This window comes from Ovis aries, chromosome 14 (assembly GCF_016772045.2).
Source record: "Ovis aries strain OAR_USU_Benz2616 breed Rambouillet chromosome 14, ARS-UI_Ramb_v3.0, whole genome shotgun sequence".
Lineage (NCBI taxonomy): Eukaryota > Metazoa > Chordata > Mammalia > Artiodactyla > Bovidae > Ovis > Ovis aries.
The window spans coordinates 10,827,090-10,853,769 of record NC_056067.1 but is presented as its reverse complement, the minus strand read 5'-3'; the positions used below and the strand labels follow the sequence as shown (position 1 = coordinate 10,853,769).

Below are 26,680 nucleotides of genomic sequence, written 5' to 3'. Positions count from 1 at the left end.
CTGGAGCCGCTGAGAGGCTTCAGGAGAGGGGAGGCTCAGTGGGAATTCTCAGCTAGCAGTGCGTGCATCCACGTCCCTCCTCATGGCTCTCCCTGCCCCCTCCAAACCACTACCCAAATCCCCACCCAAATCCCCAAGGGAATGGCAGGGGGCACTGACGCCCACCCTGCTCACACCTGGCTCAATATTCATCTGTCCTCATGTAGGCAGATCAGACACCTTGCCCCCTTCTCCACGCGAGTAACGGTGGTCTGTCACAAGCCCACTCTGGTCCTGGCACTCTCCTACGGCCCTACTTCGGTAGGTCTTGCCAGCCATCACACAGTAAGTTTTCATTAGGGGTCAGATGAACTGACTAAAAGAAAGTAACAAATGGGAAGAAGAGGTGGAGCCAGCATGGGGGAGAGCAGCAGGCGCCAGCAGGCTGCAGGGACTGCTCCAAACAGGCCCAGGTCGTGGGCCACCTGGAGAAGCCGGTAGAGCCCTCCCCCCACCGGGTCTCCGCCCAAACCCTGCGGGGGGAGGGGCAAAGGGGGGCAGGCAGAGGGGCCAAGACAAGCAGAGGGCCTTCCAGAGCCCCCTTCCAGGACGTGCGCCCGGGATTCCACCGACAGAACTGGGAGCCAAGGCTGACGAAATCCCGGCATCTGAGGATGCCGCCTGCCCGCCTGGGGTCCAGCTTCCCACAACATCCCCTCCAGGGCTGTGAGGCATGGAGGGGCTGTGCAGGGCAGAGGGACAGAACAGCACCTCCCCTGGATGACTGCCTCCGTGGGAGGCGATAGTTCTGGAAGAAAAACAAACACGCTCTGGGGGAGGGAGGAAGCAGGCAGCAGATGTTGGCGGGAGAGCCACGGTGTCTGGGGGAGGTCAGGGCAGACTGGCGGGTGACTGGGCTGGGGGTGGCCCCCCAGGTGCCCTATGGCGCCAGGCCAGGGTCTGGCCCCTAGGCTCTTCCGGCTGGGCCTCTCAGGGAACTCGGGCAGAGAAAGTGTCCCTGGCAGGATGCCACCCCCAGGGGTCCCTACGTGCATGGCCAGTGCTCCCCCATCGTGGGTCTGACAGCACAGCTGGCTGGGTGGCCCAGCCAGGAGCCCAGGCCTGAGCGCGCCACTGTCCACTCCTACCCACCACCCTGTCTGCAGCCAAGCCCTTGGCTTTGCTCCCCAAGTACCCCTTCTTCATTCACTCGAGCAGTGACTAGGGGATCCTAGGATGTATCTTGCCCACTCAAAATGATGGGGGTCAGCGCAGCAGACAAGCTCATCCTGCCCCAAGGAGCTTCACTCACCCACCTTCAATGGCTCCCCATGACTTCCAGGATAAGGCAAACCCCGAAGGGTGGAGCCCGTTGTCAACTTCAAATCTGGACTCCCCTCTCAGGATTCCAGTCACTGGGACAGGGCCCCAGAATAGGCAGCTACTCAAGCTCACCGCTTTTCCAAGCCTCTGTCCACGCTAGGCCCTTGGCCTATGGCCCCTGTCCACCAGTCTTTCCAGAAGGCCCCCTCACCCCATCCACGAGTGTCTAGCTCTACACTGGAGACCCCTGGTGTGAGGGTGAGGTGACAAACACACTCAGAGTACACGTGACGCACAGGAGGCCTTGCAGGAGGAGAAGGGTGTGGGGCCTGGGGAAGTGCTGGCAGGGGCAGCTGGGCAGAGGTCCTGGGGTACCTGGTAGGCGCCAGAAAGTCAGTGTGAAGCAGAGCGTGCCCCAGTTTCTGGGACGCTCCACCCAAAGTGGAGAGGGGACTGCTGCTGCAGGGTCCAGCTCACTCTCTTGCTCATGAACCTTCAAGGGCTCCCACTGCCTAGCCACAGAGTTCAAGAGATGCACCCGAGAGTGGGCATTTCCAGCCTTCACACTGGCTACAAGCTGCCCACCACCTTTTCTCTGGATTCAGACACACGTACCTGCTGTTCTCTCTTGTTCATCTGACTGTGTGTGTTTCACAGCATCTCCCCTGGTCCCGCTCATGGAAGCCCTCAGCTCCATCCCACCCCCCACTGTTCTCAGGCCGTCACCCACAGTGTCACACTCCTGAACAAGGCACCACCACCAGCCCATTCTACAGCCAAGGCTGAGGCACAGAGAGGTGAAGTCACACACCCAGATCACACGGCTTGAAAATGATGAAGCTGGGCGAGGAACCAGAGAGGCATTACAGGGCTCTGTCTGCCCGCAGCCATAGCCTTGGGCTGCCTGCTTTGCCCTTCAGTGGTTACTATACCCCCAGCCGGGTCCCAGGCCCTGGAGCTTCCACCCAGCCAGCCAGAGGTGAACACCAGGCCAGGACGGTCACACAGCAGGTTGATAATGAACCTATCACACCTGCATGGTGTCCGGTTAACACCGAAATCAGCAACCACCCTACGACCACGGCACAACACGGAAGCCACGGGGCCCCGCACGAGGCCTCGGACTCCTCCAGACCTCAGTTTCCCCTCTAGGCAAGTGGGGGCCGAGCAGCTGGTCCTTAGGTCTCGCACTCCTCCCAGGAAGAAAGCCACATCACATCCGCTGCCCTTTCCGTCTCGGGCCCAGTGGCGGGCCTACCCTGGGAGCCACACCGGCAGCGGAGGAGGGAGGAGCCAGGAAATCCGGGCGGGGCGTCGCCCACCCCCAGCCCCGGGCCCGGCGCCGGAGGGGGCGCCGGCTGCCCCAGAAACGCGCTCCAGATGCGAGAGGCGCTGCCAGCATTCCTGGAAGGTAACGCCAGGCTGGGGCGGGAGGGGGGGGCGGACGGGGGGGGGGGCGGGCAGTCCGCGGGATACAGCCGCAGCCCGCTGCCAGATGTGCTTCACGAACAGCTGCCCCCGGCTAATAAGGTCAGCTCCTGGCTCCGGCGAGCCGCGCACCCACCGGCCACCTCCGCCAGCCTGGCACCCGCGCCGTCCTGCTTCCCGAGGTGGGCAGGCGGTGCACCCCCCCCACCCCCAGCCCTGGGGCCGTGGGGGGAGGAGCCAGGCCCAACACCACCCCTGAGGCGGTGAGGGGGAGCTCAAGCCCCCGCCCCTAAGATGACGGGGAGGCATCAGAACACCTCCTCACCCGTGAGCAGTCGGTGGGGGGAGAGCTAAGAACACACCCCTCCGGGGGCAGAACCCCCTTGGGGTCAGGGAGGCATAAATAACCAGCACACCCCCCCCAAGCCAACACTTCCCTGCTGCTGGAAGAGGGGTGCGGTTCCGGGCTCCTTCTGATTTTCTGTTTTATTGGCCGTTTCTCTTCTACGACTGAAAGGGGAGACCTAGTGCTAAGTTTGGGGCCACAGCCTGAGGGGGAAGTGCTCACATTCCACGTGCCCCTAGGGTGGGGACCCCCACTGCAGGCTGGGCAGGCTGCCTGGGAAGGGCAGCTGCAGGGACCCGGGGCTCCGAGGACTCCCTGCCCCCCTACCCCGCAGCCTGCCCCCTCTACTTCACCCCAGGAACACTCTGTCCTTCATACAGAGAAGTGAGGTCACCTCCCTGCGGGTCACAGGGCGGGTAGGGGAGCTAGTGTCGGGATCAGGGCCCAGATTCCGCTCCTCCCTTCCACCCAGGTCCCCCACAGGGCTGAGGGCAGCTCCCCCCTCCCAACCCTCCCTACCAGATAAAGGCGCCGGCAGCCGCCTTTGTTTCTCTGGTGTAAACCGAGCCAGATGCGGTCTAATCCCCCAGCTGGGCTGGATTTGCTGGCGGCTGTGGCTCCAGCGCCTCCCAACCCCTCCAGCCCCGCCCGCCCCGCTGTGCCCGCGGCCCTGCGTTCCCAGGGTTGCTGGGGGAGGGGAGGGGGTTAATAACTTGGCAGCCTCAACCTCCCCCACCTCCCCCACCTGAAGGCCAAGGGCAGAAATAAGATCCCAAGGGTCTGGGGATCAAGCCCTCCTGGGCCGACTCACCTCAGGTGAGTAATGTGATTTCTCTGAGCCTCAGTTTTCTTGTCTGTAAACTGGGGGTAAGGAAGTCGCAAGCCACAGGTGGTAGAAGCTCAGTAAGCTCAGATGCTATTACTAGGATTTAGAAAGATATTCACTTCCCTGAAAACCCACTGTGTACCACACGGCCCTGTCTAACCACACACCCCAGCTCCAGGACATGGAACAGCAGCGACAGCCACTTAGATGCCCATGGGAATGACTCATTCACTCCTCCCAAGAACCTGAGAACCGAAAGAGGCTCGGGCTAGTATACCCACACCGCGCAGATGAAGAAGCTGAGGCCTAGAAAGATCCCCAAATGAGTGAGAGGCAGGATTATTATTAAAAAATGAGGAAGTGGCCTAGAGAGGTAGTGACTTGCTTAGGGTCACACAGCAAACGCAAGGGAGGCAGAACGGATGCACAAGGGACAAATACAGAAGGGGGAGGGCACGTTCCCTTGTAGCACTAGGTGGGTTCTTCAGAGTGTGGTCTGCAGCCCTCCATAATCAGACCCCTGTGACACTTGTTAAAAATGCAGATTCCTGGGCCCAGGTCTGATCCTGCTGAACAATAGTCCCTAGGGGGTGGGTGCCCTAGGGGTGGGGGTTAGAGCAGCATTCCGTGTTGCTGACCGGGTAGTCCACACTGTGCATGGGGGCAAGGGCAGAAAGGACCTGGGGCAGGCCAAGCTGAAAGCAAGCAGCCCTGGAGGGGGCTCTGTTCCCTCAGGGACCTGGCCTGCCAGCCCTGGGCCACCAGCTGGGAACACAGCCTCACCTGGGCTGGTTCAGCCAGGAGGCAGGCGGGGAGCCGAGCTCAGAACCTGCCAGGAGCGTCTGACGGCCGCAGCGCCTCCTTCCAAAGGCCATTAATCATCCAGAGAAACTCCTTGTCAGCCTGTGTGTTCCCCCTGCCTCCACCCATGCACACTGCGCACACACACCACATGCACACACACACACAAGAACACACACTATGTACCCAGGCTGTGTGTACACACGTCACACACCCCCCACATACCACACACACAAGCACACACTATGCACACAGGCTGTGTGTAGACACGTCACACCCCCACACCCCCCACATACCACACGTACAAGCACACACACTATGCACCCAGGCTCTGTGTGTACACACATCACACACCCACACCCCCCCCATACCACACACACAAGAACACACACTACATACCCCGGCTCTGTGTGTACACACATCACACACCCACACCCCTCAAATACCACACACACTATGCACACAGGCTCTGTGTACACATCACACACCCACATACCCCACATACCACACACACAAGCACACACACTATGCACACAGGCTCTGTGTGTACACACATCACACACCCACACCCCTCACATACCACACACACTATGCACACAGGCTCTGTGTACACATCACACACCCACATACCCCACATACCACACACACAAGCACACAGGCTCTGTGTGTACACATGGCACACACCCACATCCCCCACATACCACACACACAAGCACACACACTACGCACACAGGCTCTGTGTGTACACGTGTCACATACCCACGTCTCCCAGATGCACCACATAGCACACTACACCCTCACCCCACACGCATGCACGCAGGAATACAAACATGCGAACATACAGATGTGTGCACACAGGCCGTCAGAGCAGTTCCCCCTGATGAGAGGAGACAAGCAGGGCCCCTGGAGCTGTTCTAAATGCCCCCAAAGGTGGAGCAGCCCCCACTGGAGGGCCCCAGCTCCCCGATCCCTTGGTTGGGGTGGCAATTCTGTCAACCTGGTGCCTCCCCAGTGCTTTTCATCCCCATCTGAAGCTCTGGCTGGTGGGCAGTGATTAATAAAAAATGAGGAAATGAATTAATGATTGGCTGATAAATGTGGCTTGGCAGATGCCTCATCTTTGCAAGCAGCTTTGCAAGGGAGGGAGGTAACTACTCAGATTCTTGGGGCAAGAAGGCTGGTACACTATTTCCCTATGCATTGCACTAATGAGGACAAGGCCAGGCATCAGCCCTCAAGAGACCCCTGGGACCAGAGCGCAAGTCCCCTGCCTCTGCCTGCCCACCACCCGCTCTGACCACATGCCCGGAAGCCCAGCCGTGGGAGTCCTGCTCAAGTGCGTCACACACTGGAACTCAGAGTCACTCATACATCCATCCACATCAGAAAGGACACAGACACAGGGCTGATATCCTGAAGAGGCAACCAGGGTGTATAGAAGCTTTCTTCAACTGGAGTAGTTATGGAGGCCTCCTGGAGGAGGTGACACTAGCATGTTTGATGAAAAGCAGCAGATATTCTGGGAGAAGGGCAGGTACCTGAGAGCAGGGCACTGCTGTTTCTGCGGGGCCTAAGAAGGAAAGCCCAGGACATGGGGAGAGGGCCGCCTTCTCCCTGCCTTGAGCCTCACACAGGAACACAGCCAGACCTTGTGAGGGCCTGAGCGGCAGCAGACCCAACTGAGAACCCATGTACTCTGCTCCCAAGCCCACACCCTAAGCAGCACCGGGGAGCAACCCTGTCTCTCTTTGCTCTGGACACTCAGAGCCCATCCACCGCCTGAGACCCCATCTGCCTGCCCCTCTGAGGGTGTCTGACAGGGTGGTCTGAGCTGCCTGCCCGAGGGGAACAGGCTGATATGAAAATGGGCAGAACATTCACGTTCAGGTGAGGGCTGGCTGTTCAGAGTGTGTCCCCAAGGAAGCAACTCATGGCTTCCTGCAATTTGCATGTTCTGAGTTGAGAAGGCAGCTCCCAAGGAAGAAGCTGTAAAAACACCTGCCTCCCTGTGGCCTTGTAGCAACAAACACACCTCAAAAGAGATGTAGGAACAGTCCACACCTTGGTTCTGGTTTGCCTGCCAAAAAGGTCACCACTGTTCATCTCCCCACTGGGAGGAAGCAAGTCTGGCTGGGACCAGGCCCCATGAGGTTGGCGCTCCCTAAACCAAGGCACAGGGGCCGCCAAGCACTGGCACCAGCAGCTGTCAGAGAAGAGCCACAGACGGACGCCTACCAGCTGCAGAGTCAAGGGGTCTGCAGGCCAGGACCCTTGCGACTCGCATGTGCTTTTGCAAGCTGTTCTAAATCTTTCAAGTTTTCTAAGGCATCATTTTGTGCTATGGGAAGAGTAAGTGTTATTAAAGACACTCATAGGGGGAAGGAGCAGAAATGACCTTGCTACAAAAATGAAACTGAAGGTTTAGATGGGCTTTGGGGGCTAAGCAGTTAGCTGCCTGAGTGGAAGACCCAATGGAGCCTTCATTATCACTCACACAGGCAGCTCTGCCCAGGGAGCTTCTAGAGAAGGAGGGGGAGCTACTGCCAGCCAGCCGTCTCCCATTCCAGCCACGCATCCAGCTATTGGTCCATCTATCTGTCCATCTGAGCATCTATCTGTTTAACCATCAGCACATTCATGCCTCCATTCATCTGTCCATCTATCTATCCTTCACCTTTCCATCACTCACTCATCTGGAGTAAGCAACTTTTTCACTGTATCTAACCAGCACCTGGCCCTCCCTGACCCAGTGGTCCTGTCCACCAACAGACTCCTTTCCCCTCTACAAGGGTGGGCCAGTCAGAATATTCCTTGGGACATTTCCCAGGAATTCCTCTCTGTGCCCTCTTTGGAGTCCACTAGATGCTAGCCTAGAACTGACCTTAGCCATCTCTGACCCGTGAGGAGAACATGCCCAAGGATGCACTCCACACAGGGGAAAGCGAAGCTGAGGATGAAGACAGGTGGAAGGACCGATGAGTCTGGAGCCAAGGGTGCCTGGGGTCAACTTCACCCTTCACTGGTGACAGGAGTCCACAAACACCCTTTTGGAATTGGGTCTGTGGCATTTGCAAACAGAAAGGAGTGTGGGTAACACAAGCTCTTCCAGTACAGTACAGGGTGATTTAGAACCTTCTAGATGTTCATTCCTGAGTACACAAGGATGCCCAGAAGACAAACACGCCCTGTTTCAGCCTGCCAGAGGCTGACCCCCAGCTCGAGGTGCAGTTCAAAAACGAACGCGGAGCAGGCACCCCGCCCAGATGCTCGATGCCAGCATGGGGTCCACAGACCCAGGCCAGGCTCCTGCCACTGAGCCTCATTCCTCATCTGTAAAATGGAGGTGGCAGCCCCTGCTTGAAGATGAGGCCAATTGGGCTGCTCCCCACCAGCCATTCCTATCTGCTTTTTCTGATGGCAGAGCCTGCCGCGCATGAAGTCTGGAAAAGTCAGATACTTGTATTCCCAGCACCTTGCAATTACAGATGGGCATGTGACCCAACTTGTACAGATGGACCCAAATTTGCTAAGATCTTCTGGAAAACACCCTTGCCACAAAGAGAAAATGGCAAAGGAGACCCCATCCCTTCCCATTCTGCTTTTGGATGCTATCCTCCTATAAGAATGTGATGCTTGGAGCTGTGGCAGCCAGCTTGTGACCAAGAGGAAAGGGCTAAGAATATTATACTTGGATTTACTTTGATTTAAGGGAAAGGTTATCTCTTGTACACCTGGGGCTATGGGCTGCAGTTGGCACTGTCATTATTGGTTGTAGGAGGTGGTCTCATGAAGAAGTTAAAAGCATGGATTCTGGAATCAGCTCTATCTACTACTTGCTGGCTGTGTGACCTTTGGTAATTTACTTAACTCCTCTGTGCCATCACCTTCTCCATAAAATGCGAACAGTATTTTGTGAGTGTTAAAAAACTTAGTATACGTGAAAACATTTTGCACAGTGCTTGGCACATAGAAAGTGCCCCCAGAAGACATCAGCTCTAATTAGCCATCACTGTCAGAGAATGTGGGGGTGCAGGAGGGCCAGGCCCAGGGGGAAGCCAGATGGGCACAAAGGCCCCGCCCACAGAAGTGGAACGGGAGCCGCAAGCCTGCTCCCAGCCTTGGCACTGCGGAGGCTGTGCTGACTTGCTCTGTGTTCGCCCTGCCAAGGCCAGAGCAGCTGGCTCCAGCCTGCCGATGCCTGCAGGGAAAGACACCCCTCCACGCAGCTGCCCGCCTCCCTCCACCCCTGCCAACCCAGAGCCAGCCTGGCAGCCCCGAAGTGGGCACCCTGTCGGCCTGGGGCAGACCTCAGCCCAGGTCCAGACAGACCCCCCACTCCCACTCTGCAAGCTGCGCTCCTGACTCCAGCCAAGTAGCCTCCCCTTTGAGGAGGAGGTGGTGTCCCTTCAGCCCTCCCGCCAGAGCCGACCACGGAAGCGGGTCCATTTGGCTGCCATACTGCAGTGACTCAAAAACAGTTGTTTGGCTTGTCGGACGCCCAGGCCCTGCACAGCTCGGAAGAGACTGCGGGGCTGGGGGCCGTATAACTTGGATGTGTTCTCTCCCCAGGGAGGGCTGGAGGCCCCAGGCCCCTTTGCAGCATGGTACACTGAGACACATCTCTGCATCTTCTTTTCATCAGACACGACAGAGCTGCCCTCCTGCTGGACTGCATCCATCCATGACACATGCGGTTCTCACCGGCCTGGGAAGCTGCCAGAATCAATGTGAGCAAGGTTCCTACTCAGGTGGCTCAGTGGTGAAGAATCCACCTGCAATGCAGGAGACATAGGTTCGATCCCTGGGTCAAGAAAATCTCCTGGAGGAAGAAATGGCAACCCGCCCCAGTATTCTTGCCCAGAGAATCCCAAGGACAGAGGAGCCTGGTGGGTTACAGTCCATGGGGTTGCAGAGTTGGACACGACTGAGCAGGCACAAGGTTCCTACGCAGTCAGGGGAGGGGCTGCTCACACCGGACATCTGGCATCTCCATGACAACCCCAGACACAGGTGCCATGGTTAGGCTTGTTCTGTACGTGAGGACACAGAGGCTCAGAGGCAGGAGTACCTTGCCTGGGTCACAGCGCTGGTTTGCGGCAGGGGAGGACTTGGTCCCAGGCTCAGGTGACCTTAAAGCCTGGGTATTAACTGCACTGACTCAGCACCCCCAGAAGCTTCTGGCCCGAGAGCTTCACCCTCCCCATCCTAGCCATCCGGCATGTTGCTGCCCAAGAATGATGCTCACAAGCCTCCCCTGTTCAGCCACCTTCAGAGGCTCCCCAGCAACCACAGAAAAAAAAAACAAACCCTCTGTACAGGCCTCTCCATCTCTGATTTCCGACATCACACCTGCAATCCATTCACTCCTCACAAGCTGAGTGCTGGGGTCCGTAGAGACTGGATTACACATCTGCCCCAGCAGGCCAGCTGCACCCACCGCAGGGCCTCTGTGAGCTGCCCCTCTGTCTGGAAGCTGTTCTCCCCCCACACCCCGTGGCGTGCGTGCCCCCCATCCTGGGAGAGGCCAGCTGTCCGTCCCAGGCAGTGCTCCCCACCCCCACCCCACCCAGTGTCTTCTCTACTACACACTTCTCACTGCTGGCAGGGCATCCTGCGGCATCGATGTACATTCAATGTTTGAGGCCTCCATTCAGATGGTGGGGCAGGACCTGGTCGGACTTGTTTCCTGCTGCACCCCCTGTGCCCGCACACGCCCAGCATGCAGGACACGCTGAGTGAATCAGTGAACAAGTTCCCTTCTCCCAGGGCTCCTCATGGAGCCAGCATGTATCTGGAGTCCTGACGGGCCTGAAATAAGCCCCCTGCTGTGTTCTCTGCCTACTCTCATCCTCTGCGATTCCCAGAGTTTCCTTCAAGTTGGCCCAACAACCCCCGACTCTGGCCCCAACCTGCAAGTTCTCCTCTAGGACAGGATGCCGTCCAGAGGCTCCTCAGTCATGCAGACATCCCCAAACTTGCCTGTGTGGTTCCTGCCACCTCAATCACCCTTTCCGGCCACCTCCTGCACATCCCGCAAGAGCCCTTCAAGTATTCCCTCCCTTGCAAGGTAGAGCTGATCACATCTCCTTTTGACACTTCTGTCCTGTGGACACACACCCACTGTGAGGACCTCATGCATTTGCCTTCACTGATATGAGGCTGCATGCATACAGCAGGTGCTCAGTACACCACTGGAGCATAACCCACCATCTCTTCTCATCCTTCACAACGTACAGGCCTCCCTGACTGGACAGGAGCGCTCTGACCGCAGCGGCTCTTTTGTTCATTGCTAGATCCTCAGTACAAAATCTGATGCCTGTTAAAAGGATGGATGGACCAACGCACTGACGGATGGACAGGTGGATGCATGGAAGGACGAAAGGAAGGGGATGGATGGATGGACTGGTGGGTGGACGCCCTGAAGGAAAACAAGATACATGGACGGGTGCATGCCATGAGGAGCCAGGCAAGACAGAGCTATGAAGGGACGGGGGAGGACAGGCAGGTGCATGGACAGACAGACGGGCGACGGACGCATGTGCGGACAGTGCAAAGGAAATAGGTGGATGGATGGGTGGATGGAAGGATGGACAGAAGGCAGGCAGGCCAGACGCATATACACATGGGATGGATGAGAGGACAGAGAAGACACATGCACGGAGGATGGCTGGGCAGGCAGACAAGTGGATGAGGAGGACAACAGCTATTCGGGTCACTGATTTCTTATGGGTAACCTCAGTGTTCTGACCAGATGAAGAGCCCCCCAAAGGAGCCTTCCCCCCTCACCAACAGGTGCTACCACTGCTCTGAGTGAACAGAGGTGGGGGGTATCCCCTCAGTTCTCCAGCTACACACATACACACACACACAGCACACACCCACCCTGGGAGCATCTCAAGGAGCCTGAAGACCGTGTGGGGAGGCTGCCGTCCTAGCAGTGGGCACGCGTGGGCCCTTACTCCCTACCCGGCCCCGTGCCAAGCCCTTCCCTGGATACCCCACCGACCTGGGCCCCACAACGGCCAGGCAGCAGGCGGCTCACTAACTTTATCAACAGGGAAACAGGTCCAAAGAGGCTAGATTCCCACCCACAGTCACACAGTTGCAGGAGGCTGAGCCAGGGGTCAAACCCGGAGCCTGAACTCTCAGCTACTCTGCTGCCAGCAGGCCCCAGCCGTGGCCATCACGTTCCACCTCCTACTTTATGGCATTTTCACTCTCTCGGTCCTTCCTCTGAAATCTACTTAGTATTTCTTACTTCATAATCTCCCTTAAGTCAACTCATTTTTTAAAGCTTAAATATATTTATAATGTACATGACTACCCTAAAAGGAATATCAGTATTACGCAACATAAGTGGGAAATAACCCTAAAAATACATACTGTGAAAACGACGCAATGCTATTCAATTTTAGCCAAATAAGATTCCCAATGAAGGCTCAGGACGCAAGACCTATTCTCTATTAAAAATGGAGATCAGCAAGTGTGGTGGTTTAGAAACATATCCATGGATGTTCTGACATGCCTCCCCTTGAAGAGGCAGAGCCCTTGAGTGTGGGCCAGACTTAGGGATTTGCGTCCCTTGAAGAGAACAGGGTGGAAGTGACCATGTGTGGCTTCCGAGACCAGGTCATTTGAGGCACTGAGGCTCCCCACTGGTTCTTTCTTGGGTCACTGACTCTGGGCAAAGCCAGCTGCTCTAGGGAGACACCCACAAGGCAAGGAGCTGAGGCTCCAGTCAAGAGCTGTGTGAGGTGCCATCTTGGAGCTGACCGCCCAGCTTGTTTTAAGCTACAACATTTGGGGGCATTCTGTTCCATGGCAGTAGGTAAGTTGTACAGCAAGCAGTAAGGGAGCACTGAAGAGAGCCCACGACTCTCCACAAAGCAGCCAGAATGATCAAAGGCCAAGTGAAAGGGGGGCTGGTGGACCCTGATGGGACTCAGCATATTCTCTGATGCCACGTCCATGCCTGCCCTCTCTACTCTGCTCCCCACCCAGCAGCCAGAGGGACGGGGGTTCCATCCATCAGGTTACATCTCCCCGGGGAATCACCCCAACAAATCCCCTTCCCACTGGAACTCTCAGGGCTCAACATCCTCCAGCCCCCCTGGGCTCGCCTTCCTCCCTATTCACCCACCAGCCAAGCCACCCACCTGCTTTACCTACACAATCCCAAGCGCGTCCCCACCAGGACCTCCGCAGTGATCGCTCCTCTTCCCTCTGCCAGGACCGCTCTTCACCTGACCGGCCCTCCTGCCAGGCAAAGCTGTGCCTCCCACCCGCCCCCAAGCATGCCAGTCAATTCCCATACAGCCCCTGCTCACCAGCTCCCTCCAGGCTTCCCCACCACTCCGGTGATACCTGGCTGCAGATTTATCTGACAGCACAGTGCGTACTTGTTCCCTCCTTTCTTCTTGGTCAGGTCCGCCTGCAGAAGATACACTGGATGGGGGAGGGTGTGGGGAGTGGAGGGAGGTCTGTCCTGTTCAGAGCTGGGTCTCCTGTACTCAGAACATGCTCAGCAGATCTCCACGGAATGAATGATGGAGCTTCTGGATGCCGCCAAGGACTGGGCATCCAGGAAACCAGGGAGTCTGACTCAAACTAAGCTATAAACTGGAACTGGAAGAGCTCTCGCTAATCTGCAGAGCCTCCAGCTCCAGTCAAATATAACAATGTTCTGCGGCTGCCAACAGCTGGGGAGCAGAGTGGAGAGGGCAGGCATGGACCAGGCTGCCTTTTTAAAGTTTGGCTTCAGGAGCCTCTCCTCTGCTCCTCAACCCCCCTCTTCCTTTGCTTCTCCCCTGGTCCCTGTCTGTGTCCACTCCTGTCATCGACATACAATTTGCTGCTACAGTTTTCTGCTCCTTGGTCCTGTTCTCTTCACCCATCCAGGGATTTTGGCCCCTACACGGGAAACCTGTATGTGTGCTCTGTGCTGCCCAGGCAGCGTCTCTGCCTCCATAACATCTTGAAAATAGTACTGGAAGTGGGTGTGGAGTTTCAGTTTTGGGTGATAAGAAAGTTCTGGAACTAGATGGTGGTGATGGTCACACCATAGCACACACATACTTAATGTCACTAGGCCAGGCCCTTTAAGATGGGTGTAATGGTAAATTTTACACAATGTTTATTTTTTTATACAGTAAAGAACGGTAAGAAAAATGGTGCTGGCCCCATTTGGACATCATCAAGCTTAGCAGTTTGAAGACTTTATAATTTGTAACACTGATAAGTCTAAAGGCATTTTTCTGTGTTTTCCTGAGGTAGAATACACAGGTGTGATTGCTTTGAGGCCTGCTTGCCCATAAACCATCTTCTCCCTCATACAACTAATCAGTAAGTGAACAAAATCATCAATCTGGTAAAACCACCTAGAAAACGAAATTTCGAAAAGTTTCACAGCTTTGGGGATACACAGCTTTAAAATCTTTGTTTTCCTCTTTCTTACACAAAAATTACACCAGAAAGAGAAGAGAAGTCACAGTATTAATGCAGCTCTGTGGTGGATCCAGGCCTCTGTGCAGTGAAGGCAGCCCAGGCAGGTGACCAGACAGAAAATAAACCAACAAAAACTCCCCCACCTCCCAGGGTGCATTTTCAACAGGAATGACCCCCACCCATCCGATCCATGAAGCGTACTGGGATGCATTTTTTAATTGAGCCATGCTTTCAGCTTCCTGAGCTATTCTAGGAGGTACCAAAATCATTACAATTTTCAAATTATTTGATCTGACAGAGATGCTGGTGAATGGCCATGGGAGATGGAAATGGGCTGTTTTGAAAAACAGATACAAAGATTTTTAAAGCTGTGGGCAGGCTGGTTTCCACCATCCACGATGCCCTGGAGAACTAATGCAATTGTGCTGGGATGGGAAACTATTCCCCCCGGGGATGTGTAGAGGCCATGGTCCTGCACCCAAGGGCGCTGCCTCTAGCATATCCTGTGGTCCTGTGACCACTTGACCAACTGGCCCTTGGGCAAGGGGTGCAGAATTCTGCTCTGGACCCAGCTGAGGGCTGGGCTCCGAGCGCTGCCGTTCTGGACAAGTCTGTCCCTGAGGTCTCCTTGGATCCATTCAGGGAAGAGTCTGATGGAGAAAGCTGGAGCCTCTACCCTAAAGCATGTCATTCTACTGAGGACCCTGGGGAGGGGCAGATGGGCACTGAGGGCCAAGCTAGGTCCTGCCAGCGTGGACGTGGCTGAAAGGAAGAGAGGTGTGGAGCCAGTGTCCTGCCCGGCCCTCTCCCCAGCACCCCTGCTGGACCCTCAGCTGCTCTGTGGCCAGGCTAGTGCAGGCTTCTCCCGCCCTCCCTGAGGTGGGTCACTGAGTTGGGGTGACTCTGGGGGCTGGGGTAGGCAGCTGAGTCAGATCCCACCACATCAACCACAGAGCTGGCCATCCCACCCAGAGACAGAAAAACACCCTGGACCCTACCAGGGCTGCCGTGGGGCCTGAGTGCCATCAGCCCTCTACCCGCCTCCTTGGTGCAAGGTTGCTGGAGGCCGTGTCCCACCCGTCTAGAGAACGCCCCTCGTGGATCTGGGGTTATTTACAGAGCTGGCAGCTATTTAAAGCCTTGGTTTGTTTAGAAGTGGCAGTGGGTGCTGGGTCCCTTAGGGGATGGGTCTGGGGTTGCAGAACCTGCTGCCGTTTGAACAGGGGACCAGTCAATTCTTCTGGGGGCCTGGGGGATACGACCTGGTCTGTCAACCAGCAGTGTTGGGGGAGGTGTGAGTGTCTGTGCATGAGCACGTGGGGGAGCGTGAACCCCGCTGGCAGCCCCCAGCCGGCCTCCCCAAACACATAGCCACACAGTGGGCTCCTCGTGGGTGCCCAGGCTACCCGCTCCACCCCCAGCAGGGACAGCTGCAGGCCGCCCGGCCTACCTGCCCTGGGCAGGAGCCGAGCCACTTGCCCTCAGAGGACTGGTCTACTCCAGGATTTTACGGTCAAGCCCTGGTTTTCCCAGCCACAGTGTCTAGGAGAGGGGACAGCCCAGGGGACGCTGCGTGGCCACAAAGCTTGGCTGTTCTCCCACGCGCCAATGGCTGGAGTGGTGCTGCTGGGGGTGGGTGAGGGCGGGGCAGCGGAAGCCAGGGAGCCCAGGGGAGAGCTGGGAAGTTTTCCTGGGAAAGGGAATAGTGAGGAGACGCAGGGAGACCCAGAAACCAGGAGACACACAGACTCAGAGACAGAGGCACAGACAGACAGATACGGGAGGACAAAGAGGTGGACGCGGCAAGACAAAGGGGGGACCGGAGAGCTGGGCGCAGCCGGGCCTCATGGAGATGGCGCAAGCGGCCGACATGTGTGTGGTGAGGCTCAAGTTCAAAAGGGAGGGAAGAGGTGGTTAGACGACCAAAGTCATTGAAAAATTTTTGGCGCAGCTGCCCCAAGGCTCCTGGCCGTGGGCCCGGCTCGGAGCTGAACTTAAACAAACCCCTGCAGCAGCCATCTGCTTGATTTTAAAATAAATCAAACAGTCTGCTGAGCTGGGATCGAGTTTCCATCTGCGCCGCCGCCCGCTCGCCGGCTTGGAGCCACGCTTGCCTCTCCCAGCCAAGGCTCCTGGCAACATGTGGGCCGGTAATTCCTCCAGGAGCAGGGAAACCGGACCCCCGCCGCCCCCAGCTCCTAACTGAAAGCAAGTGCTATTTTTATAGCCACCCACTGGAAAGGGGGCCCCAACAGGGCGAGGGAAACCCAGCCATGGGGTTACACTGAGTTGCTTCCAGCACAGAAGGGTGGGGGATACGTCACAGAATGCTCCCCACCCCCTGCCTCCAGGAAAGGGGTAAGGGACTGAGTGTGGGGGTGCTGGCCCCCAGGGCCAGGAGGATGCTCCAACATCACGTGAGGCCCAAGAGCCCTCCTGGGCAGCGGGGGACCCCTGTGGGTAGCAGCAGCCCAGGGCTCCCTGGAGCAGCCGAAAGCTGCAACAGAGACCCCCTCCTTCAGGCTGGGGCCACCCTGGGAAGTGCCACCCACCTACCCCTGCAGAGCTGGGTGACCAGGGGAGCCCGCCTTCCCTGACTCAGGCCAGAAACAGAAACCCCGGCCTGGAAGGGCTCAGTGAGCCCCAACTGTGCAGTGGACATAACAGCACTTTGGTGGTCTTGGGGGAAGAAGGATGGGGTCCTATGATCTTGGGGCTGTAGCTGGCATAGAGGGGCTTTTATGCCATCCTGGAAAACACAGGAAGGAAAGAAGTGATGACAAGAAAAGATGCCTTCCTGGAGAGCTGCCCATTCCCAGCCCAAGGGGTCCATGGTGACGAGCCAGGCCTTCGTGCCCAGGACACCACGCCTCTGCAGTGCTGACCCCTGCCAGATGCTTCCTGCTGCATGAGCCGGGTCCCAGGGTGGGGAGAGGCATGGGTGCAGGACCCCAGTTTTATGCAAAGTTCTCAGTGTACAAACCAGAGTGGGCCAGGAGCAGAGCGAGCGGGTCTGGGCAGCACCACTTCCACACATCAGGGTCCCTCTGAGCATGGGTCCCCCCAACTCAAAAGCACAGAGGGGAGGAGTGCAGCTCAGGGACCTTTAGATGCCCACTGTGTCACATTCTCCACTGCTCTTTCAAGGGATGACCAACCTTCAGATGCAAAGGCTTCTGCACCTAGAAGCTTCCTTTGGTTTGACCAGCCAGCACTTTGCTCCTCAGCCCCAAACACAGCCCAGAAATGAAGACAAGCCGACTCCACAGGCACAGCAAGTCTCGTACGTGTCAGGCTCCATCTCCTACCCTCTTATATGTCACCGGAGGTAGAGGCTTTGAGAGTCCACGGGAGGCTCCTTATGGGGCTGGTGCGCTTACCTCGCCCATTTCCCATGTGGAGACACTGAGGAGGACTCAGTTACCCCAGGACAGAACTGGTACAGCTGGGGCTCCACATGGGACCTGCCCCCCCCCAGCAGCACACCCTCAGCCACTGTACCCTCCTCCTCCTCTGTGGGCATCCTCCACCCGGCCGCCCTCCCTTGGCAGGCCCAGCTGCTCCCCAACCAAGTCAGGCTTTGTCAGTTCAGTTCAGTTCAGTTCAGTCACTCAGACGTGTCCAACCGTTTGTGACCCCATGAATCACAGCACACCAGGCCTCCCTGTCCATCACCAACTTCCAGAGTTCACTCAGACTCACGTCCATTGAGTCAGTGATGCCATCCAGCCATCTCATCCTCTGTCATCCCCTTCTCCTGCCCCCAATCCCTCCCAGCATCAGGGTCTTCTCCAATGAGTCAGCTCTTCGCATGAGGTGGCCAAAGTACTGGAGTTTCAGCTTTAGCATCTTTCCTTCCAAAGAACACCCAGGGCTGATCTCCTTCAGAATGGACTGGTTGGATCTCCTCGCAGTCCAAGGGACTCTCAAGAATCTTCTCCAACACCACAGTTCAAAAGCATCAATTCTTCGGCGCTCAGCCTTCTTCACACTCCAACTCTCACATCCATACATGACCACTGGAAAAACCATAGCCTTGATTAGACAGACCTTAGTCGGCAAAGAAATGTCTCTGCTTTTGAATATGCTATCTAGGTTAGTCATAACTTTTCTTCCAAGGAGTAAGCGTCTTTTAATTTCATGGCTGCAGTCACCATCTGCAGTGATTTGGAAGCCCCCAAAAATAAAGTCTGACACTGTTTCCACTGTTTCCCCATCTATTTCCCATGAAGTGATGGGACCGGATGCCATGATCTTCGTTTTCTGAATGTTGAGCTTTAAGCCAACTTTTTCACTCTCTTTAACTTTCATCAAGAGGCTTTTAGTTCCTCTTCACTTCCACGCAAATGTCGAGCACACTGCCTTCCATGGGCCAGCTTGCTTGTTTCCCCAAGAGGGCCTAAAAAAGGGTACTACGAACCCATCTTACAGTGAGGGAAACTGAGGCCTGAGAGGGACAGGTGCACTGGGCATTCTGGATGGCCCTGGGCCTGGCACAGCAGCACTCCTCACTCTCGCCCCAGAAGCCTAAACTGGACAAAGAGTCCAGGGCAAGTGCAGGAGGGAGGACACCCCCCTGCCCAAAGGGTCAGCTCTGAGAGTCACCCCTTCCCTTCCCCTCCTGCTCTGGCCCCTGCCCCTTTATTCTGCAAAACTTTACTGCACACCTGCAGTGCCCCATCCCACTGCCAGCCCTACCCAGGGGACAAGGCGTGTAACGGCCACTATTGTGGCTTTGTAAGAGGGTACATGCAGGGCCAGAGGGAGGAAAAGGAAGGCCCACCGGTGGGGACAGGGGTGTGTGCACGCGTGCATGCAGGTGTCCCAGGGCTGCCGTAACTAGTCACCACAAACCAGGTGCTTGAACGACAGAAACTCGTTTGCTCAGTCTGCAGAAGTTTGAAACCAAGGTGTGGGTAGGGCCACCAGCCTCCTGAAGGGATCGGGGAGGAGCCCTCTGGCCTTCTCCAGCCTCTGGCAGCTGCCAGCCACGCGGTGTCCCTTGGCTTGTAGCTGCGCTCCCATCCCTGCCTCCCTCTTCACGTGGCCTCTGTGTGCGTGTCCGTCTCCGCCCACCACTCTCTCTGCCAGGGTCCAAATTCCCCTCTTCTTATAAGGACACCAGGCAGTGGATTCAGGGCCACCCTTATCCAGCCTGACCTCATTGTCACTGGATCACATCTGCAAAGATCTTATTTCCAAATAAGGGCACATTCACAGGTTCAGGTGGACATGAACCCGGGGGACACTGGGCCCCAGCACCAGCCCTGAGGTGCCAGCCCCCGAGCAGACCTCTCCAGGTGGACAGAAGCCACTAACACAGCAATGGGGCCAGGGGGACTCCATTCACCGAACCCAATACTTGCATGATGTCAATCTCTTCTTTCTGTCTCTGGACTCCTAACAGCCAGAGCCTATTACGGGATACTTTGTACCCGGAGGGAGGGAGGGAGGGCGCCAGGGCCGGCTCCCAGCCTGGCAGAGATGCCTGGTGACGCTCCACCTACTATAGCTTGCTCTCTCCCTCCCTCTGTTACAGAACCAGCCACAGAAAATCTCTGTGAGGATGACCAGGGCCTCCGTTCCCACACGACTCACGCGGCGCAGCTGCCAACAGCCCGCTGACCTCCGCCCCGGGAGCCTGTGAGCCTGAGCTGCCTGTGGACGCCAGTCTTCCCATTCCCAGCCAATGGGCTCCTCTGATGTTCCCTGCTCCTGTGAGAACTTCAGCTCAGACTCAGAGCCCAGAAGATGACCTTCAAGGTCGTGTGGCCCCCTGGAGGGCGCTCCACATGGCTGAGGGCCCAGGCCCTGGGCTCCCCAGGCCGGAGGAGAGTCTTCCTCACATAGCAGGACCCGCTGTGCTGACCAATGCACTCGGGGTGGGTGGAGAGCCATGCGCAACAGCTGCAGCCCCAGGACCCTTCTGGAGATGCACTCTACAGGCATAAGAGCAGTGAACATGCAGGAAGACATTATCTACAACAGTGGGGGAAACAGTGTAAATGTCCCAGGCGCACCCTTCACACACTGCTGAGCACCCTCTGCCACCACCCGTGGGTGCTGCATGCCTCTCATGGACAGCGGTGGGGCAGTGTGTAACCAGGGACCAGGCATGGACCCAAACAGCAGACACTTTTTTCTCAGTTCTGGAGGCTAGAAGCTGGAGACCACAGTGGTCAGCAGGCATGGCTCCTTCCGAGGCCTCTCTCCTCGGCGTGTAGATGGCCATCCTCTTCCCGGGTCTGCTCGTGGTCTTCCTTCTGTGTGGGTCTGTGTCCTGATTCTCTCTTCGTACAAGGACATCAGACCTACTGGATCAGGCCCCACCCCAATGACCTCATTCTGCCGTAATCGCCTCTCCAAAGACTCTGTCTACAAGCATGGCCACAGTCTAAGGCGCCAGGGTTAGCACTGCAATGTAGGAACCGGAGGTGTGTGTGCGCGTGCGTGTATGTGCACAATCCAGCCCATGACAGGCATCCTCGCCAAATGAAAGCCGTTAGAGGGGCCATGTTTCAAGTGACACCAGCACCACGGTGACACAGAAACCTTCAGCCCCATGTTGCATGAGACTCAAGAGTGCCAAGATCTCACTGGCTCCCAGGATGGAAGCCCTGACTGAAACATACCCCATGTGATGGCATGAAAGCAAAGAAAAGGGGCCTGGGGCAGCACCAAGCTCCAAGTCTCCGTAGCTGACTGCCCTGGACAGGCCGCCCACACCCACCTCGCAGGCAGCTCAGTGTCAGAGGCCGAGGTCCTCGGGGCAGCTGGCAGGCGGGCCTGGTCTACACCCCTCCCCCCTCACAACCATCCTCAGGCTAGATGGTAACAATCCCGCTTCACACTGGATAACGAGTTATCACCTGTACAGGCCTTGTAAGGCAGGCCCCTCCAGGTCCCACAGTCTCAGGGAATTGTGGAGGTTTCACAGATGGTGGAAATGAGGCTCAGATACAGCCAGTGGCCTGTCCAAGGTCACATAACACGGAAGTGGCAAAAGCGTCTGCCTGACATTTAGCACTGAGACAAAACGGAGACAGCATCAAAGTGTGCTTCCGTTGGAGGGGGTCCTATCACCCTATGAACAGTTGCACCAGTGATCCAAGGCCTCTTCCAGTCTGGACTTACATGGACATATTTCTTTAAGGCTGTAATCAAGACATGTTTACAATTCTGTGTTCTGCTTATTTTGACTCAGCATTAGATCATCAGCTTCTCTGTGCTCAAATGGGCTCCACGGACCTCATTTTAAAGCCACAGAATATTCCACCCCCAGGGATACGTAACAGTGTACCTAACTGTATCTTGCTGTTGGATGTTCAGAATTCCCCCATTATAAATAACAGTGCAAAGAACATCTTTGTGTGTCTTATCATTTTCCTTCTTCCAGGCGCATTCCTTAGGATACATTTCTAACAATGTGATTATTGGGCAGCAGCATGGAGCGGTTTTAAAACTCTAGATACAGACTGACAAATGGTTTGGGGAACAGACAATATGATACAGATTTGTGCTGCCAGCAGCAATACTAATCAGCCAAATTTCTGCAACTTTACCAGCACCGAGTCTTATTAATTTTTCCTGGTATTTTAATAGCTTGCATGTAACTATATCCCCATATATTTACTTGTCTTCTCTCCCATTCGAACCACCTGTCCAAAACTCCCTGTCTTTTTAACAGCAACCAGGGAGGCCAGAAAGTTCAAGACCAGTCTCTCTGGTGGCCCATAGCTTCAGGACACCAAGGGATCACGCTCTGTGCCTGGCTGATGGCAGGGGACAGTCTCTCCCAGTGACCCTTCAGCCACAGCTGCCCCTACCGCCAGGTTAAGTCCAGCAGGCAATGCTGGGTTGACCACTTGGGGCTTCTACTCCCTGCCTCGGTCATGTGCTGTGGCCAAGCCCATGTGGCTTAGATATTAAGTTGCAGAATGTGGGCCGAGTGGCTAAAGGGACACTGCTTTGCCTGGTGTGACCTGAGGGCTGGCCACAGAGGAGCAGGTGCTGTTGAAGCTCTTTCTGGAACTCTGAGTTGCTCCAGAGGGTGTCTCCCTAATGCGGGGCACGCAAAGGTGATGGGGCAGGATGGGAGGAGGCAAATGTCAATAGAGACGCAGGCCAGCTAGGGGTACGAGAACCAGAAAAGGCCAGGAATAGAATCCGGCTTCCTTTACATCCAAAATTATCAGGGAAGGGGCAGAAAGCATAGAAGCCAGGCGCCAAAGCCATGTGGTGAGGCTCCATGGTTAAGACAGACACTACTGGTCTGGGTTCAAATCCCAGTACTGCCCTGACCAACTGTGAGACCACAGGCTGGTCCTCTCATCTCCTTGTGCCTCAGTTTCCTCATCTGTGAAGTGGGTTCACAGTGTCACTCACAGGGTTGTTGTCCAAGTTAATGGAGCCAACACGTATCCAGCTCAGCAGGCTTGGGGCACAGCTGGTGCTTAGGAAACGAAAACTTCACGCGTGGGTGTCACAGCCAGCCCACACCCCATATGGCCGGTCCAGAGGAGGCTGCGGCAAACCGCAACCCCCCAGCCAGCCAAACTAAGCATGGCTTTTAAGTTTTTAAAGAATTCTAAAGAGTAAGCAAATAACAGAGAAGAATATGCAGCAGATACCAGAGGCCAGCCCATAAAGCCTGAAATATCTAACACCTGGTCCTTTAAGAACAAGTTCGCCAAGCTAGGTCTAGAGACATGGAAATTTCTGGTGGAATAATGGAGAGGGGATGGGCAGTGGGGGCAAAGAGCCAGGAAGGAAGTAGCAAGGATGTCAGTGTCCAAGTGGAGGGCTGCATGGAGGGACCTGTAGATCAGAAACAGTCCGCACCCAGGGGCGGGCCCTCACTCGTGTCCACTGGGGAAGCCGATTGATTCTGCTGTCTCCACGGGGTGGACAGAAGCAGCCACTGAGATGGGGCCCAGCCACATGGTGTGGCCCCTCCAACAGCTCAGAACCCAGATCTGCAAGGAATGCTGAGACATCACAAGGCCAGACCCCAGGAAAACAGGCGAGCCAGCCTGGCTCCAAAGTCACCAGCCAATCGACACTCCACACCATACGTGCGCCCAGGCACCTAGGATCCTCCTCAACACCCTCTGTGCCCAAAGAGGCTACTTGAAACTTCTCTCATGGGGCTACCCTGGCCTGGCAAGGGTGCTCCTCAAGTGAGGCCCCAGGATGGGGACCCAGGGACACCAGCTCCATCCCAAGATAGACAGAATCACATCTGTCCTTTCCTAGCCTGGTCCCTCAGGAAAGCTGCCCCTAAACTCCAGTCTTCATCTGCTACTGCATGCCTGGCAAGGCATCTGGGGATCCCGAGTGGATGTTTGACTAAGTGATCAGCCCTGGAGGTCAGCTGTAAAGGGCCACCCTCTTCTTCCCCTCTTACAGATCAGAGAGCAGAGGCTGTGAGAAGTGCGGGACTCAGAGACGGGATCCAAGCCAGCATCAAAGTCCAGCTCCAAAGCCTGGCTTCCCTGCCACAGTATCTCAGGGGCTGATGGGGACGCCCAGGCACTGTGGGTAGGAAGGGGCTTTGTGGTGGGGAGGAGAGGGCATCTCTGAAGAAGCCTAGTTCTCCCCGCCTACGGATGGTCAGTCCCGCCCCGCTGGGCTGCCAGCCCCTGGGGTGGGGCCTCGTCTGTCTTGGTTACTGCTGTCACCCAGGGCCTAGTTCAGGCCAGGTGTTCTGCTGAGTGACTCGGTGACTGAGGCTGGCCTGGAGGGCAGGCAGTGGGGGCCCCCATGAGCTTCCCAGTACAGCTCTGGACAAGGTCTCCCCTGGGAGCCCAAACAGGGAGCCAGGGTGAAGCTTCTGAAGGTGCTGCGGTGGGGACAGCGCCCTTGGGGAGGGCAGGGGGGCCCTTGACCCTCAGCTCCACATCTCGCCTCTTGAATGTAAAACAGGAGGGAGTGAGAGAGCAGGCAGCACAGACACAGACAGCCCCCAGCCGCCAGCCTGTCCCCATCAGCAAGAGCCCTCCGCTCGGCCCTGCCAAGTGCCGGGGCCGGCAGCGGGCCTGGAGAATAAACATGTCACTGCAAGGCCAGCCCGCCGGACCGCTGGAGCCAAGAGCCGCCGGAGGCTGTAAACAGTCTCTCTCTTGGCCGCAGACTCTGGCCCACCTCTCTGCACTGGGAATTAGCACTTTGCCTGCCATAAAGAAAGGGCAGGCCAGGGTGGGGGAGTTTGGGGAGGGGGTGGTGGGTGGGGAAGCGGGGCTGGACTGCAGCCAGCACCTCCATCCTCGAGGCCTGGAAGCCCCTCCTTTCTCAAGGAGGCAGGGGGAGGCTGTGAATGAATGGGCCATGGGGAGGCTGCCCAGAGGCCTAGCCGGGCAGTGCTGGCCACAGGCTGGAGAAGGGGCAGGGCAGGGCTGAGGCCTTTTCTAGGGGCCCTGGTCACAGCCAAGGGAGGCAGTCGCTTTTTACAGCACCCCAAACCCCACCCAGGGTTTCCAGCTGGGTCTTGGGGAGGCAGAAAGTCCCTGGGCAGCAGAGGCCCAGGTTGCACTGAGGAGCCTTCCAGCCATCTTGCAAACCCTGCCTCACTAGCCCTGGGAAGCAGCCACCTCTCACTCTGCCCTGGACACATCCTCCTGTAAGTTCACACTAGGCTTAGGAACCGCTGCCTTCGCTCTGGTTCTACCCTCCAGAGTCAAATATCTTCTCAAAAGGCAAGTTGAGGCACGCCACCCCCAGTTGGAACCCTTCAATAGGGCCCCTGCCCTTCACACCGTGGTGCTTCCAGCCCTGCCTGCCTCCTCAGCCTCTGCTACAGACAGCCTCCCCACCATGCACCTTTCTGCCTCTGGGCCTTTGCACATGCTGTCCCCTGTACCGTGAATGCCCTTCCCCCTCTCTTATGCCTTCTTCACTTCCTCTTATTGTTTGGACCGTAGCCCAACAGTCATCTCTTCCAGAAGTCTCCGGTCACGGAAACACCACCACACTCCCACTGAGGCTGCTGGAATAAAAGAGACAAGAGCAAGTGTTGGTGAGGATGTCGGAAAACACTGCGGGCAGAAACAGAAAACAGTCCTGCAGTTCCCCACTTGACCCAGCAATTCCACTCCCAGGTATCTGCCCAAGAGAATGAAAGCATTAACGTCCACACAAAGCCTTGTCCATGGATGTTCACTATTCACAACAGCCAAAGGCGGAAACACAGAAATGTCCATCACTGATAAAGGGATACATAAATTGCTACATCCAGACAGTAAGAGTCACTCAGCCATAAAAAGGGAGTTTTGACACAGTCTCCAACATGGATGAACCTTGAACACATTTGCAAAGTGAAAGAAGTCAGATGGGAAAGATCACATAAGAAATGATTCTATTCATATGAAACGTCCAGAAGAGAAAAGTCCAGACAGACAGAAAGATCAGTGGTCACTCTAGGGCTTGGAGGTGGGGGTGGTGGAGATGGAGCGACTGCTCACAGGCATGGGGCTTCCTCTCAGCGTGATGAACATGCTCTAAAATGGACAGGGGTGATGGCCGCCTGATCCCGTGAAAATGCTCACCTCCACCAGGCTGTACGCGTTAGATGGCTGAACTGCATGATGTGTGTGTTCTGTCTCAACGGAGCTGTTATAGGGACTTCCCTGGTGGTCCAGTAGCTAGGACTCTGCTCCCAAGGCAGGGGGCCCAGGTTCAATCCCTGGTCAGGGAACTAGATCCCACACACCACAGCCAAGAGCTGGCACAGGCACATTTTAACCAAACAAATCACTATTTAAAGAAGAAGAAGCTGCCATAGAAACAGTCGGCCTGGTCCCTGGCCCCGGCTCATCTGTGGGCTGGGCGCCCCAGACCCCTGCTGCCCTTGCTCTGTCCTGCCAGGCAGATCTGGGTGGCATGTGTCCAGGGCCCCAGCCGCTGGCTTCCAATCGGAAGGGCAGCAGAGGAAAGGAGAGCAGGGCTCGGCTGTGTCCACCACCCGGGCCTCTCTGTGGGGCGGAGTGGACCAGCTGTGTCCCGTGCCCTCACTTACTGATGGCCCCCCTCCTGCTCGAGGACCCTGGTGCTCCTCCTTCTGCTCTCACCAGCCCAGGGAGCAGCCCTCTGCTCTCCCGACACCTGCCTACACCTGGGCACACAGGCCCTACGCTAAGCCCTTCTTGGCCATGCACACAAGCGTGCCCATGGCTGCCAGGGCCCCCCACCCTGAGCAGGCCCGATGCTTACCCCTTGCAGAGGGGTTGCAGATCTAGAAGGCTCATAGGTCAAGGCTGGCCCTGGAGAGACTGTCTGGGCACCAAGAAGGACAGGGGTGGGGGAGGCAGTGGGGGCAGGTCCCTGGGGGAGAGGCCCAGAGCCAGGAGTGAATTCACAGCTCAGGTGCCCAGGTTCCCGCTCCTGGAGGAAAAGACTGGGGCCAAGGGAGCAAGAGCATCCGGGGAGAACTGCCCTGTGGGGCGGCTGGGGCTGGGAGCCTCTCTCCCCCACGAGCACAGATGTTCTGGAGGCGGGAAGAGGGAAGGGGGGAGGCCGCGGGCTGGCCAGCCTCCCTG

The 26,680-nt window shown here is 56.7% G+C and overlaps 1 protein-coding gene and 1 long non-coding RNA gene across 8 annotated transcripts in view; one reads left to right on the top strand and one right to left on the bottom strand.

Moving 5' to 3' along the window:
- The window catches only part of GSE1 (Gse1 coiled-coil protein), a 393,370-nt gene that overhangs the window by 339,334 nt on the left and 27,356 nt on the right, over positions 1-26,680 (bottom strand). The gene's annotated exons all lie outside the window — the stretch shown is intronic.
- On the top strand, positions 2,629-26,618 carry LOC114117859 (uncharacterized). The gene is made up of 3 exons (XR_003591448.3): positions 2,629-2,713; positions 9,346-16,026; positions 19,687-26,618. It is a non-coding gene; the product is annotated as an uncharacterized LOC114117859 (long non-coding RNA).